This window comes from Fundulus heteroclitus, chromosome 23, assembly GCF_011125445.2.
Source record: "Fundulus heteroclitus isolate FHET01 chromosome 23, MU-UCD_Fhet_4.1, whole genome shotgun sequence".
Lineage (NCBI taxonomy): Eukaryota > Metazoa > Chordata > Actinopteri > Cyprinodontiformes > Fundulidae > Fundulus > Fundulus heteroclitus.
In genome coordinates this window covers 4,432,591-4,448,703 of record NC_046383.1, presented here as the reverse complement: position 1 = coordinate 4,448,703, position 16,113 = coordinate 4,432,591, and positions in this window count along the sequence as shown.

The window sequence follows — 16,113 nt, the reverse complement described above, 5'->3', positions numbered from 1 at the left end:
ATTTCTAATTTTACTGATGACAGTGTTGATTTTTTTTTATCCTGAAACCTTAAACCTTAAAACTGAAACCTTTATACAATAATATACTTTAGATCATTTGTAAACTCTCTGCAAAATATGGGTTGACCTAAAGGATTCAAATGAAAAAGTGTTAGAAAAATCCAAAACAGGAAATCTGACCGTCATTTCATTGGCAGATGTGACTCAAATAGAATAAATGCTGAAATGGAATCAAAAAGTGTTTAAACAGAGTAACAGTTTAAAGTGGGCACACTTATCAAACCGGATCATTTTCAAATCCCCGTCCCAACATATTTATTTGATTTTCAGTAAGAATGTACAAGATACATGTGGCAATAAAGTGGAATTTTTTTTTTAAAATGATTTATTATGGTCTATTTTTGTATTGCTTTACAAAAACCTAGCATGTTAACAGGGGTGTGTAGACTTGAAAGGCGCTGTAGATTTCCAGCACTTTTTCCCCTCTCACCATGTCTCATGCAAATATTAAAATACAAACGCTGAATCTTCTCAGCCCCAGCATGAGAAGCTTTTATTAAGAGAGCATCTAAAATCACACTGGTATCCCAGCCAAGCTTACCTTGATTAAAAATGCATTAAATCCTTGGGCACTGTGAAGTGTAATAATTTCAGTTCTGCCATTATTTTTTCATACCCTCACAGACAGAGATGTAGATTTCATGAACGCTCCTCGAGAGTGAGACGGCTTTGCTCAGGAGGTCTTGTGTGTTATTAGGGGAAGAATATAGGAAGATATGAGCTGGGGATGAAGGTTCAAAGCCGCAGGAGTTGGGATGCCTGGAAGTAGACTGGGTCATAACAAGGGGCTCGAGTCAATAAGCCCCTTCTCTCCCTCCCCATCTCAAAAGTTATTGTTACTGAGCCGAGCAACGTCTGTATCCGCACTGTTCTTCATGAATGTATCCTCACCATCTGCACCAGCCATGCTGCCCTCTCAGAGACCAGAGCAAACCGATGTTTATGTAAGGAACCCCCTTTTTAATCCCAGTCTGCTCATCAGTTGAATCCAACAAAAAAACACAAAAGCCAAATATCCCACAGATCCAAAGCTTCTGGCCTCAACTAGTCCCAAAAAAATAGACGCGGCTTTGCTCAAAGACTTCTCTGTATGGGTTCGCAAGGCTGCACTTTTTTGCAATTCCATGATGCTGCTGGAAAAATACACCCTGAAAACTAGAGTCTCTCGCTATGGAATGGTTTTCCAGTGTGTTGTGACAATTTCCTTTTGTCTGATTCTTGTCTAGCTGGTTGTCCAAAGCTTACTTTTTCGAATACAGTGCGAAAAGCTGTATCTTTTGTGGATGTAACAAAATAGAAAAGTATTCTGCAGCACAATATGTCGTGGACACGTGAAAGCTTTCAGGCATTCTGTTCTCGTATAGATCATAGCTCACAGCCCTCCCCTGCACATCAGGTCTAATGGGCCTGGTGGTGTAGAAGGACAAGCATGTCCAGGATAAAACTGAAACGCTAAACCAATACATTATGCTCGGGGAGCAAAAACCATTTTCCTTAATGGTCTCTTCCAGCAAGGCTTACACAAGAGAAACGATTCCTATCCTCTCAGTGTTCCCCTCCCTAATTCCTCTTCTCTGTGACCATCACAAGGCCTGAGTAATGTTTTCTATGCACTTGTTAGCATGTTTTCCTGGTAGAAAACCCCTTTTTCTGTTCCGTTTTTTTGTTTATTTTTGGTCTAAATGCATTTGGCAGGGAGTGTGAAAGGATGAGATGTAGATATGTGTTGCGGGTGGAGAAAAGAAATGGATAGAAAGCAGGTTTTAAAATGTCAGCTTATTTACTGGAGTAGTTATGGACACAAAAAGCCCCCCAAAAACTCACAAAAATATATATTTTTTTGTTTCTTTTTAAAAAACAAAAAAAAACATTGTTGTACTGAATTCTCTACCAGGTGAAATTCCTTTTATATTTATCATTGACTGCAGAAATGGAAGCAGAGCTAGCACGCTACACATTCCACGATTTTTCCCCTCTGAATCCCTAATCCTGTCAAACTGTATCATGTTGGCCTTCAAAGTGGGTGTCTGCAGGATCGAGTGGCTGATATTAAATCCAACGAATAGAGACTTTTCCACTGGCCGGGCAATCCAAAGGATAACTAGATTCCAACTCCCGTGAGGAAAGACGATGATCAGTCATTATCTCGGAGACTCAAAATGAGACTTCCTACACCCAGAATAGCACAGGCCCCTCCTGCCTCAATGGCGACACATTCTCCATCCGTGCACCCGCTGTGTCCGAGAGCAGTCAGTCACATTCAGAACAATCTTAGGAGAAATGCAGTCTGTAGGCTTATCACAACAGTGTTACTAGATCTCAAGCAGATACCATTTGAAAGACAATGTATTACTCCTTGAACTTATATTCTGTTTATGGTGTGTGCTCATATTACTCACCAGGCCAAATGTACAGTCCCTGTCTCTGTTTTGATGTTGAACTGGGCAAAAATAAACGACATGAATAAATAAATAAAACAAGTGTATCAGAAATGGTTGAAATACTGTGTACATATTTGAACTTTTGGTTTCTAATTTATAAAAGATAAGCTTTAGCTCTTGGAGTACTTATTTTATTTTATTATTTTTTTTCCTTTCATGCGTAGCTTTGTGTTTTTATTTTCTATTTCTGTAAAGTGTGTAAATATATCTTTATGATAATAAGTAATAATAAAAATCTTATTTTAAGAAAAAAAAAAGAGTGTCCTATGTGTTCTTTTCCTATTTATAGATGAATTAAGTGTAGAGCTGGTTCTTTGTTAGCACCAGCTTTAAGCTGGGCCAGAGGGAAGGAACACATGAGAAAACCTACAACCAGTCACAATGTTGTGCTGTATTTAAAAATCCAAACATTAGTTTATATTTTGATCTGTCAGTAGTAAGAACAAATTAAAACCACTACTCTTCAACAGCAACGTGTTGGACTAGCATCAGAAATATACATACTCACTGTCTCTTGTCTGCCAGCTTTTTATTTTGATATCACCTGTCACAGTGTAGGTTACACATAGAGTTGTGCACACAGTAGAAGTTATTCACTGATTACACAGTACATGCATATTCAGATTTAAATGTTATTTCTAACTCAGTTCTTAAACACTGCTTATATTTATTATCAGGCAGAGTTAATGAGTCTTATAAATGTGTTTCAGTGCTGCTGCTGACCATGACATCTATTGATTAAAATAGTGATGTGTTCATAAACACTCCTTAAATTATGTTGGTGACATTAAAGGTGACCTGTTATTAAAGAAAATAATTTTTTGCACCTTTATGTGCTGTCATTTGGGTCTCTACTGACTCTAGAAGCTGTCCAAGCACAAAACAATGGGTTTGGAAAATTTTAAAACCCTAACCCATTACTACATCATAATCTGTGGGCACTGCCCCTCACCTAGCAACCCCAGCAAAGTAAAACTATAAGATACAAAAATCTACAATACTTTCATATCACATCTTAGACTGAAGTTATAATTATTATTGGAGTAAATCACATAACGTAACATTGGCATTAATATATGCCAAATAATATGCATATGATTCTCTTACACTTAACTACAGCTGAAAAGACATGGATAACCAGACCTCTCAACTTTTATCAAAAGTTAGGAGTGAGATTATGCTAATTTGGGGGCGGGGCTTGTTTGGGGGCGGGGCTAACCGGACCCTGGAAGAGCTGGTGGAGTCAACTCCATCTCATTTTTATCCCACCAGACAATGAAGTAGACATGTATTACTTGTGTTAAAAAGAGAAAGAGACATATTAATACTTTATTGTTCAGTTAATGGATTAAAACATAAATAATACACAATTGTTCAAATAATACTGAATAAAATTAAGTAGATTTTAATTATTGACCGAATTATTATACTGTTACACATTCATCTATGTGTTGTTTATCATTGTAAATCTATAACCTGATTGGTGAATCAGGCTGAGTTTCATCAAGCCTTTATGATCCCCTCAGCAGCAACACTGAAGCACACAGAGGTTCCCGCTGCGTCTTTACGCACGATCCAGCTGCTGATGTGTCCCTCTTTTCAGCTCAATGCACTTCTAGACTGTTACAGTTTATAACCATTATCACCTTTCACAGCGACAGGTTTCTCAGTCAGTCGCCGCGCTGACCAGACAAATCTCTATTGCTCTCGTCAGTGCGCTCTGGGCGCCCAGAAAGCACCTGCTCCGAGGGAAAGGAGGGGGGAGAGGAGCAAGCGCGGAGGCACAGAAATACGGTGCATGTAGTTAAAAAATGCAGAATTAATAAAAACGAAACTTATAAACTGACCAAGTGGCGTTTTAAACTGCATCTGGTTAGCAGAACTGTTTTTATGATCAGCGTGCAGCCATGACTGGTTCTGAATGAACCGGTCATCTCGCAGCAGCTCCCCCCCCTCCCCTCCTGTGTACGCGGTACAGGACCTTACCGGCTCACTTTCACCACTGGTTAAGACTAAAATTATTCATAACTCTGATCACTCTTCCTGCTGCTCTGTTAACACGAACTGCAGCAGGAATTACTGATGGCCACAAGCTGTGAAAGAAGCCGAAACAGCTCAGCAGAAGGCGGAGTTTTGTCGTCCGCAGCCCAGATGGGCTTTGTGATTTTTATGCGTGAGAAATTCCATGTTTGCGTGTGAAATGTCTTGTGTTGCGTGTGAGCGTGTGAAGTTAGTGAAATGCGTGTGTCACACGGTCAATGCGTGAGAGTTGAGAGCTATGTGGATAACTAATGGTTAGCATAATGTTAATTTGGAGTGAAAATCCGAAAGGGGATGCTAATGTTATTGGTCTTGGGTTTTCTCGAATTCTTCTGACCTAAGCAACCAAAATGCCTCCTAAAAGTATCTTACACAAACTGTTAGTGTTTTGTAAAAACACTAACAGACTGGTGTTTCTAAGCAGTTGAGAAGATCTAAGTCTACACAGACAATGGTTAGCATGATGCTAATTTGCATTGAAAATACCCTAGGCTTGCTAGCGCAATTAACGTCTTGTTTTTTTTTACAGCCAGTTCATTCTGAAAGGAGCTAAAAAATGGGCAGGTTAAATCTCATTACTTGAAAGGGATTTTGTGCAAAAAAAATATGTAATAGACATGTTTCATATGACCCATAGACCTAGCCTAAAGGTTTAAAAGAATGCATTTTAAGTCACCTTTAAGACATCTGTTTCCTGGAGCAAATAATATGATTTGGTTAGAAACTGTTTCTGTGCACTGTGAAACACAATAAAACAAAGGGCAAAAGGGTTACTAATTGAGGCATTTCTAGTGACATCAAGATGGCTCTCTAGTTAGGCAAACTAGAGAGCCAAAACTTTCAAAAAACTAGTTTGGAAGTGGGTCTTGTACCAGTTATGGTTTCTCAGACTGTTTGGACAGAAAAGCCCTAATAAATTATCTGTAGTAAAACACAGTAAGCTAACACAAAACAAAATTGGCTAACATAAGCTAGCCAATTGCTTATTGCTAACACATTTGGCTAACATAAACAAGCTATAGCATGATATAGGTCTCTTGTAAAGGGAACTGTAGGAAAAATATGTCAGATGTTTTTAAAAGAACACGAGTTTAGGTATAAAGTGGGGGAGCTCATTTGAATAACACAATCCGTAGGTGAATTACCCGTTTTTGATCCTATTTACATGCTAGCTGATGTTATTAGTACAGCTAGCTGTCATGATAAGTCAGAAAAGTAGCAGTTTCAAAGTCGAATTACCCTTAGCTTCAAATTTCTAGGTTTGTTTATCATCTGCTTTTTTTTGTTTTTTGTCAATAGGGTTGTGACGGTACACAAAAATGGTACTGAAGAAAATTAGCTAAAGTGAAGAGCAAGCAACCTATTATATTGCTTTTGAAAAATCCGTACACTGACATAAAGATTGAGATTAGTCCACATTTTTTCTCCCCTGTGACTTAATGAAAAAAACCTTGATGTCCCTAAATAGCGTGGTTTAGAGATCACTGTGAGTCCTTTTTGTTTTGGTGTCACTTTTTAAGGTTACATTACTGAACGTTGCATTGCACACCTATGTCTGCATAATGTATGTTCAGATAGAAAACAATGCTGTATTTGTTTGGTACATGTGCATACCAAACCAATAGGGCTGAACCAGATATGTTCAAATACAAATACAGTTACACACCTGAACAGTAACAATCTATGCTGTTTTTGGTGATAGTGACTTTCTTCTATACTATAATTCTAGTAAATAAAAGTCATCATGGTAAAAAAGAAAAAAAAGTTGTTCAGTAGAGTCATCCTGTTCATGTTAAGTGGAAGAGTAAGTTTGGCAAAAATAATGTGAATGTGTTTGAAGGATTTTTTTTTTGCATTTGAGGAACATTGCTTCTACATCCCCCTGCTCTCCCTTGTACCTGAATGAAAAGTCAAAACCACTTTCTTTTTCCTAGGGTCCTACTTAAGCTGATGCATTATTTAAATTATGTTACGAGGATACTCCCTTCGCCAAAAGAGTCAAATCAAAGGAATAAACATACAACACTCTTGACAAAGAACATGGAGAAGAAAGTATAGCCTGCCTTGATTCAAGAAACCGTTCCCGTTTCCAATTTCATGACAGAATCAGGGAAAGAAATTAAGACAAATGCATTTTCATTAAGAAACAGGTGAGCAAAATAGATGTAATCAAGCACTATGTGAAACAGGGCATTACTGGAAAGAGAGGGACTTCTCTGCATGACAGCAGTAACTTGTACATAGATCCATCAGCTGGGTGGTGGTGGAGGGGCGAAGTCTGGCAAACAAATCCTATAGCGTGTGACCGCCTGCCACAGATCTCTGTTGTAGTGAAAGCCAACAGGGGCTTCAAAGCTCTCAGTCTTAACCTCTGGCTAAGAACGCATTTGTGTATTAAGGTGGTTTTGGTGGACAGAGACACAAACTGTTATCTTGAGAAGATTTTTGAGCAACAAGATGTCAAAATATGTCATAGATATGCAATTTGATCTACTGATGTTTTTCATACATATAGAAGGTAAAAAAAAAAACATTTGTATGAATCGTGTTCATGATTGTTTAGTTTTAAACTTGTTTTGTACATTATTTCAAATGTTATTTTATTTTCTCTTACATTTATTTGACAGTATTCAGTGCTCTCTCACCTTTATATTTCAGTCCAGACTGCAAGAGACTCAGGCCAGCACGCAGTTGGCTGCCATTTGACCCCTGCAGACTGGTGGACATGACAAAATTTATGTAACAAAGGACCAGCAGATGCCAAACCCCTGAATAAGCTTACTACAATGAAGTACATTGGTAGAAATGAGCAACTAGCGTGACACAGAAAACCCCTGGGTTAAACCTGTTTTTTTGGGGGTTTTTTTGTTAAGCCCCAAATCCTTTTCCTGGCATTAAACAGGCAAGAGAGGCAACATGTTTACCTGACACACCATTAACCTCTACGTCTGGCTAAAGCTTGTCTGGAAGTTGCTTCATTGTTGTCTGCCTATGGAACTGTAAATCAGCTCTTTGTCCATTGTGGATAATTTTACCAGCAACAGCCAGCTTAAAAAAACCAGAGTTTTAAGGGCGTATACAGCAGCCATCCGTCAGTCAGTTTCTTAGACCTTTTTAATTCTGCCAGGGTCAAGGGAGGCCTGGTACCTGTCTCCCACCCTGGCCAGCCAGGCTGAATTACGCCGTGTGTATTTAATGCACAGCTTATCGGTCTGGGCATGCTTAGACTCTCCGGTCTAAAACTTACTGGACCATTCACAGTGCGGGAGGTAGGAGTTTTACGACGGGTCACTCTTTACCCATAATGCTGCACCACGTTTCTGTAACCCTAACAATAAATGATGCCCTTTATTATGTCCTGAATGAGTGAATGTATCTTTAAAACCCCAACAACAGGCTGCTCTAAGAGCTAAAACAGAGCATGTTGCTTGGCGCTTGCGTCACATCCGTAGATATCTGACTGGTTCCAACCTGTCTCCGCTGACCCGGTTAGTCCCACCTTTGAAATCAGGCTCTAGCTGCTGTTTTCCAGATTGATATGCCGTGTTTAGGGCATATGTCAGTCTGGCTCGACTGGCTACCAGTTTCTAGAAGTCAGTGGGCAAAAGCCAGGGTACATTCTGGAGAGGTAGCTGCTGGCTATGCATTTATTCTGCTTATACTTATTTTTTGTCAAATATTTTCTGTGAGTTATCATATTCTGCCTTTCTGTTTCATTCATGTTTATCAGTCGTTCTCCTTCTCTTTCCCCCTCTCTCTACCACTCTGCTGTCCAGCTCATTCAGTTCACCTGTGTCTGCTCATCATCATTCATGCCACTCACCTGTTGCCGCCATTACTTAGCTCCTGTACGCCATTGTCTCTCCACAGGATTATTCCTTTTCTGTTCATGCCATGCCTGTCCGGGTTTGTGCCCTTTTGTTGTCCATGCTTCATCCTCCTCATGTCTGCCCAGTAGTTATTTTTTCATGTCTTTGATTTTATCAAAGGTTTCCATGCTTCTCCTGCCTGTCTGTCTGCATTTGGTCTCCAACTCCAGAATCTAAACCTGACCTGAGATATGTCTTGATGCAGTAAAAGTGGCTCTTATTTTATACCCACTCATCGACTGCTTTATTGGGTGAATCTAGCTAGTTCCGGATTGAACTCTATTTGACTTTAATTCTCGGACATATTCTAAAAAAAAAAAAAAAATTCCATATTAACATGAAAGCATTGTGTAGTTATTGCAGCTATTGGCTGTACTTCAATAATACAAATCCCTGGTTCCACCATATCCTAAAGATGCTCTGTTGGATCAAGATCTCCTGACTGTGGGGGTCATTAGAAAAACAGTGAGCTCCTTTCATGTTCAAGACCTGTTTGAGATAAATTGAACTTTGTGATGTGGTGTATTTTCCTGTTGGAACAAGACAAAAAAGACGGAAACTCTGTGGTCATAAAGTGGTTATGTGCAGAAGACACTGCGGGCCTCAAGTATGCCAAGAAAATATCTCAACAACCAGAACCGTCGTTGCAAAGCAGGATGGTTCCATGCGTTCATCAAATTCTGACCCAACCATTTGAATATCACAGCTGAAGCTGAGATTCATCCGACCAGTTGATGATTTTCTACTCTGTTCTTGTGTAATTTTGGGAAGCTTGTGCCTTAGTTTCCTGTTCTTAGCGAACAGCAGTGTAGTCGTCTGCTTCCAGGTTTGACAATTCATGCATTCAGGGATGATATCCCGCATACCTCAGCAGTAAGGATGGGTTATTTGAGCTACTAATGTCTTTTTCTTTGACCTCTAACATGAACGATTAATTTTCATTCACTCAAATATCACTCACAGGAGATTTTCACTTTTTTACGATCATCTTCTGTAAACCAGAGAGATGGTTGTGCATTAAAAATAAAACAAATTCAGTAGATCACCAGTATCTCAAATACTGAGACCAGCCCATCTGACACCAACAACCATGCATATCCAGAAGTGATTAAATTCACGTTTTGATGGGCTGGTGTACTATCTGTTTTAACAAGCAATAGGCAACAAGATAAGGTGTGCCTAATAAAGTGGTCGGCGCTGTTATGAGCAAACATATGACAAGAGGTGTTTCTTTTCTTTTTGTTTTTGAAGACTAAATGTGAAAATGACAAGGAAAGTAGTTAGTGTAGAGAGATCAAACATTTTTTTTATGTTTTGTGAGGATAATGGTCCGTACTTCCAGTAGGACAGAAGGTTTTTACAAAAATATAAATACACACAACTGTTTTCTGATATTGTTGGACTGAAAAAGACTTTCGTTATTCAAGAAGTATGATGAAATGCACATAGTCTTTCATGGGAGCCACTAGCCCTCGCTGGGACCACTCAGAGGAAGTGTCTGGTTAACGCACGGTGCTGACATGTCATGACAGACAGGAGGTCCCCCTCCTGAACACCGGCAGACCCCAAAAGACGCCCAAGGTTATATCATCAAGCCTGGGTCAGCTGTATAATTGGGCCTGAGGTCATCGGGAGGATATGGAGCGTGGCAATGAGGCTATAGAGTTACAGTTTGTGGCAGGGCAGCAGGAGCTGCCAGTGGGGCATTACTGCGAGGCCAGACGTCCTCGTCTTAAGAGTTCAAGGTCCATCTGTGAAAGTGGCTCCACTACTGCTCAGCAGTTCCCTGCAGAGAAAGAGAGCGCCGGCTGATGGAGACATTGGATATTATGTGTTGGTTTGTTTTGGGGGGAAAGAATTAGATCCTTTAAACTGCTGACAACATTCCCTCAGATGGCAGAGTGGATTTGTTGATTAGAGGAGCTGCCTGGGCTCATCTGCAGAGCAGTGCATGCATGCGCAGTATGTATTCAGACTGTGGGATTCACATCTGGATCGCTCTTGACACAAAGGCCCTGAATCAACTTCTGCTACATCATAAGAGCCTTTATTGCTGCTGGCTCTCCCACAATACCACCAACAAAGCCCACAGAAGTGCCGACAACCCCACTCTGATGGATGTTACCCAGCTGCCTGCTGTCACTCAACCACCTGGAATCTCCAGCCTCGAATCACAGAGAGTATGCACGCTGTGACTGGAAATCAACCACTCATGTGGAGATACTGTGATTACAATTGTTGGTTTTTTTTATATTTGGTGAATGTTATTCTGTCATCATGTTGCAATAGGCAGATGATTAACAGGGGTGTATATAGTGTTTTGGCCAAATCTGCCACACAGATGTAAAAATATGTAAAAACCATGCTTTTGGGTATATGTCACTTTGTGAGTGTGCCGTCCAAATTCAACTTGTCTCCTGTTCAAACTCAGATCCAGACGTCACATTCTAGCTGATCGCCTTCAAGCTGAAATTCAGATAAATTCAGTGGTTAACTTTTTTTTTTCAACTTGAATGGACCGCTGAAAGCACAATAATTTCCACAATGCTTTCCAAAGTATATATAATTAACCAGTTAATCTATAAATCTATCTGTTCAAATCATACTGTTTCTTCATAAAATTCAACTGTCTTCCTTGTTTAACATCATTGTCATGACCACAATAGTAGACTCTTAGACATCAATAAAGATACAGAAGATACAATTCAGCATCTAAGAGTGAAGATAAAAGTTACTGACAGCAATCTTGAGTGGCTTGCTAAAGTATTTATAGTCCTTAAACTTTCACAACCACAAACCCCAATGCCTTTTAAAGTGATTTGTTGTAATGGAGCATTACAATTAATTGAATCATTGTAAAGGGGAAGAAAATGACACAGGGTTTTTAACATGTTTGAAGTGAAAGAAAAAATGTTGCACGCATTTCTTATTACCATTAAATAAGTGCAGACAGGATTTGTTTGGCCTGTTGGGTGAAAGCCACTGAGATTTGTCCGCCAATATTAGAGAATAAACTACATTATAAAGATAACTAAACATGCCAAACTGATCTGGGATAATGTTATGGAGAAATTTAAAGCAGAGTTAGGGTCTAAATAATATAAAACATCAAGCTTGTGTGGGGACAAGCTGCCAACGGGTTAATCATATTAATCATGCACAACTCAACTCTGGCCTTCATGGAAGAGCGAGGAAAAAAGTCATTGTTCAAAGAAAGCCATAAAATGTCTCATTTGCAGTTTTTCTACAAGCTTTGTTGTAGGGGGCACAGCAAATATGGAACATGGTGATCTGGTCAGATGAAACCAAAAGGAAACTTTTGGGCCTACATGCAAGGACATGCTACATGTGTAGGGAAGGTATTGCTGTAAACCAGGCACACGTCAGAAAATGTCAGTGGTAGCATCATGCTGAGGGTCCGCTTTTCTTCAGTCTATAATGAATGGTCATGTCCTAAAAAGTATTATTGTTGACGGCTCAGGCCGGCCGTAGTGACAGCCACCTTGTTCCTTGTCTGGCTGTTTGTATGCATAAGAGAAAAATCCCGACACAAATCTACCTTCAACGTGAACAGCAAAAACTTCCTGCATGCAGGAGAGCCTGGAGGCATGCTGGTAAGAGGCAGCGACGACAGTCTGAGTAATTCCCCTCAGCTGTGTTAACACCAACAACTTTGCAGGGGCAACGGATCACTGAAGTAGTCATAAAAACAAAGACAACATAAACACGGGACAGGGGGCAGCTGATGGTGAAGCAAAAGCGGGATGGTGGGTAATCCTAAGACAAAGACACCGTGGGAGCTGAAAAAAGTTGTTCTTATATTGTCCATGTGTTTAAGATTTACTGTTTTTATTTTAACTTCCCCTGCTCTGTCGTATGGAGAGACTGCGATAGGTTGTGGAAGATCTGCACCTCTGTTAGATCTGTCCCCAACACTTCCCTGAGGATTTCTGCACAAACTGTACAGCTCAGCCACTTCAGCTTTATCTCACAAACCAGGAACAAAGCGAGTGCACCAGCCCGTAGGCTAATATCATCAGGGTCATAACTTTCCCATCACTGGACCATTACACTTTGATAAAACCGGGGGGGCTGGATATGAACTATTAGCTTCCTTAAGCCCTTCTTAAAGTGTTGGCTTTTAAGACAAGAAGACATTTTCCTTTTTTGTGTCAGCACAAGAGAAATATTTCCCCTTATGTCTTTGCATTTATGCCAAAGCAAAGGTTAAATGAACGTGAAGCTGCATGTGACCTTGCAGAAATCTGTGCTCTTATAAAGGATTCGAATCCTGTGAACCTTTTACATTATGTCATGCCAAAAACATAAATCTAATTGTATTATATAGAGATATTCGGTGATGGGTGAACAGAAACTAATGCATAACTGTAAAGGTAAAGAAAAAAAATTAAAACTTTAAATCTTTTTTTTAACTTCAGCCTTCTGTGGACAGACCTGTCTGACGAGCATTTGGGACAGGATACCCAGTTTTTTGCCTCAATTCCAAGGAAATATTTAAACTTTTACGGTGGTAAAGGTTTTGATAACTTAGCCAAGATCCCAACTTCCTCAGAAGGTAATCCTCCTCCAGGCAAGGTCCTTTGTAATATTGTCTCTGTAGTGATAGCTCGACTGATCATAGATAATAGGATAGGCACAAATAGCGACGACGAGTTTGTCTTTCAATGTCGACTTCTCGGCTTTTTGTGGCCCTTCTGTTCCATCGGAAAATGGACCACTATGTCCACAGCAGAGTTTCTCTTACTGGTTGACGCTCCTCATCCAGCTGCAAAAGTTCAGATTTTCCGACTCAAGCATCTGCTGCTTCAGGTGCTCAGACACTCGAAATCTCAAAACGCGCCGCAGGACCTCTCATCGCTCCTGGATGCCCATCCACTATAGACCTTGCATGTAAACCAGATGCACCCGATGCTCGGCCTGAACACAGCATTATACCATAGCTGCAGTTAGCAGTTAGTAGCCTTGAATTTTAAAGTGGGGAGATAACAGTAAAATATACGCAATTATTGGTGCAAACTGTGGGAAAACTGTGTATCACTTTTCTTCCACTTCATATTAATTTGCCGCTTTGTGATGCTCTCACACAAAAAAAAACCTCAACAAAGCACATTGACGTTCATTGTAATTTGAGGAAATGTGTTTACAGGGTCCTGCTACCAATGCAAGGCTCTGTGTGAGGTGGTAATTAGAAAAGATTTTAGGTTTCACTGTGAAGTTTGGCAAAGTCATTGCGTTGTGCACCGGAATATAAGTGAACTTCAATGATTTTTAACAGGAATCTTTTCTATTGTTTATATGTTCGTGATAAGGAGACATCCTCATGCATTCCTACCGACCATGTTTTTAAAAACATAGGATGTAAACAGCTTCACATGAGATCTGAAGCATGCAGTCGTCCTTGAGGGCTTCCAATAGTCCAATCTTTTAAACAGAAAACAAGCATTGGAAAAAAACACAGTCAGGAAGGGAGCAAAAAGATCAAATGACCTTCACAAAAACATGTTTATCAGCTTTGTGTGCTGCATAGATTTATTATCTACAATGACATCCTGGACCCCAGAGATTATTGATGAATTCCCCCTTAAATTTACGTCATAAAAACCTACCTGGAGGATCCGATCACTGTTATCAAGTTTGTTAGGGACGTTTGGGAGGCCCTGTCTCTGATGACTGAGCTGACCCTTTCAGGTCCTATTTCTGTGGGCTGCTGAATGGCTACAGATGTGTTGACGGTCCAAACCTCCCCGCCAGATGCACACTCAAAGGGACAAACACACCTCCAAAGATAGACAGTCACTCATCTATCAGAAGGTTCAAAGAAGACAAATCTATAGGGAGGAAATACTGGATGCCGTGCTCAGAGCCTGCAGGCAATGCTGTTAAAATTGCATGCAGTGCAAAAGTATTGCGTCATTCCTCATCTTTAATATGTAGCTGGCAAGGAGTCAAGCTTTTTGACCAAAGGACAGAGATTATTTGGGTGCACCAGGTTTCACAAGAATGCATGTTTATGAATCAAAACAGTTGTCACAATTCAGCTTCAGGTTTAATTGCGACTCGTTGCATCAAAAACATGTGATTTTAATTATGTCTGAAGCAGAATACAGAAGATTACCTGCAGCATGATACAGGTAAGCTTAACAAAAAGAGATGCATGCTGCCTTTGATCTACCACACAACAAGGGAAGAAACTACATTTGACATTGGAGGCCATTTAATATCATTGGACAATATGGATATAAAATGTAATATCAAAAATGTGATCCAGTGTAGCATTCTTAAATATGGAATTTAATTTGCCATTCTCATCAATAAAACATCCTGAGCTGTAATATCAGTGCTTTAAAACCCGTGTAGTTATCATTGATGAATACATGAGTAGTCATCAGTAATAACCCTGTATCGATTTCAAGATGGAAATATGAAGCCGAAGCTAATTATGAATAAATTTGTGTGGCAGCGTGTGAATTAATCAATAACCTTGACACAGTGGGGGGAAACAAAGGGAGCATTTAATGAAGCATCGATTATTTCCATTAAATTTGCTTTTTTTTTTCCTAACCAATATTAACAGAAGTGCAGTAAGTTGCCGCATTGAGCAACTTACTGCACTTAAACCGTTGTCCTTAAACTGAAAGTACTAGTACAACTCGTAATGTTGTGACCTAGCAATATTGCCAAGTTTATTTATATACTTTGCCCTCCACACCCATGTAATAATGTCTGGAAAACCTTCAAATTAATTCATCTTTTGTTGCAGCAACATATTCTAATACCACAAACGATAAAGCTAGAAGTATACTACCTTGGATTTAGTAAATGTATTCAATGGGGCGGTGTATCTATTGCTTGTACCTCTAATCTTTATGAAAATGTATGAAATAAATAAAACTCAAACTTTGAAAGTAACAATTTTTATTTGAATCAATAATTCTTTAATTCACTTAGGGCTAAATATGTGACTCATTATTTATAAGGGAAAGAAACCCTGGTCAAGCCTCTTCAACATTGTGTTTAAATATTTAGCAGTTTCTTGGAGGAAACTAGTATTCACAACAGGTCTTACAAGCTTAAACTGTGCTTTGAAAAATCTGTAATCACTTTAAAGTAATTCAGTCCAGGTTAAAATCTTTCTGTAGTGTTTTCATGTTAGTTTCAACCTAATGATGTCTCGATTCCAAAAAACAGGTAAATGTTTGTGCTCTCACAAAAAGAATACAGATTTCATGAAGTCCTGTTCAGTTATACAGTTTTAACTGCTAATAATGAAGTTATTTAAGTCTCTAATCTAACCTGTATTTGAAAACCTGAAACATATACCAACTTCAGCACCATTTGCTCTTTATAGTGTTAAAGTATTATAAATCCTGAAAAACAAGTGTGTGTCCATTCCCCTTACTCACTACACATGACAATGAGCAATATAAAACCTACTCTATTTAACTTTGATTGTCAACACTTAGAGTTTTGATTTCTGATAAGTAAAGAAAGTCCAAAGCTCACTGTTAGAGAACTGCAGCAGGGAGTTGATGTCAAACTCCAGAGGTTTCTTGGTTTAGCCAGTTGTTATCGATGGTTCATACAGAATTACAGCCAAATCGCTGCACCACTCCATGTTCTCACCTCCAACAAGTCTAAGTTTTCCTGGTCAGAAGCAGCAGATCAGGCCTTCAAGCGTCTCA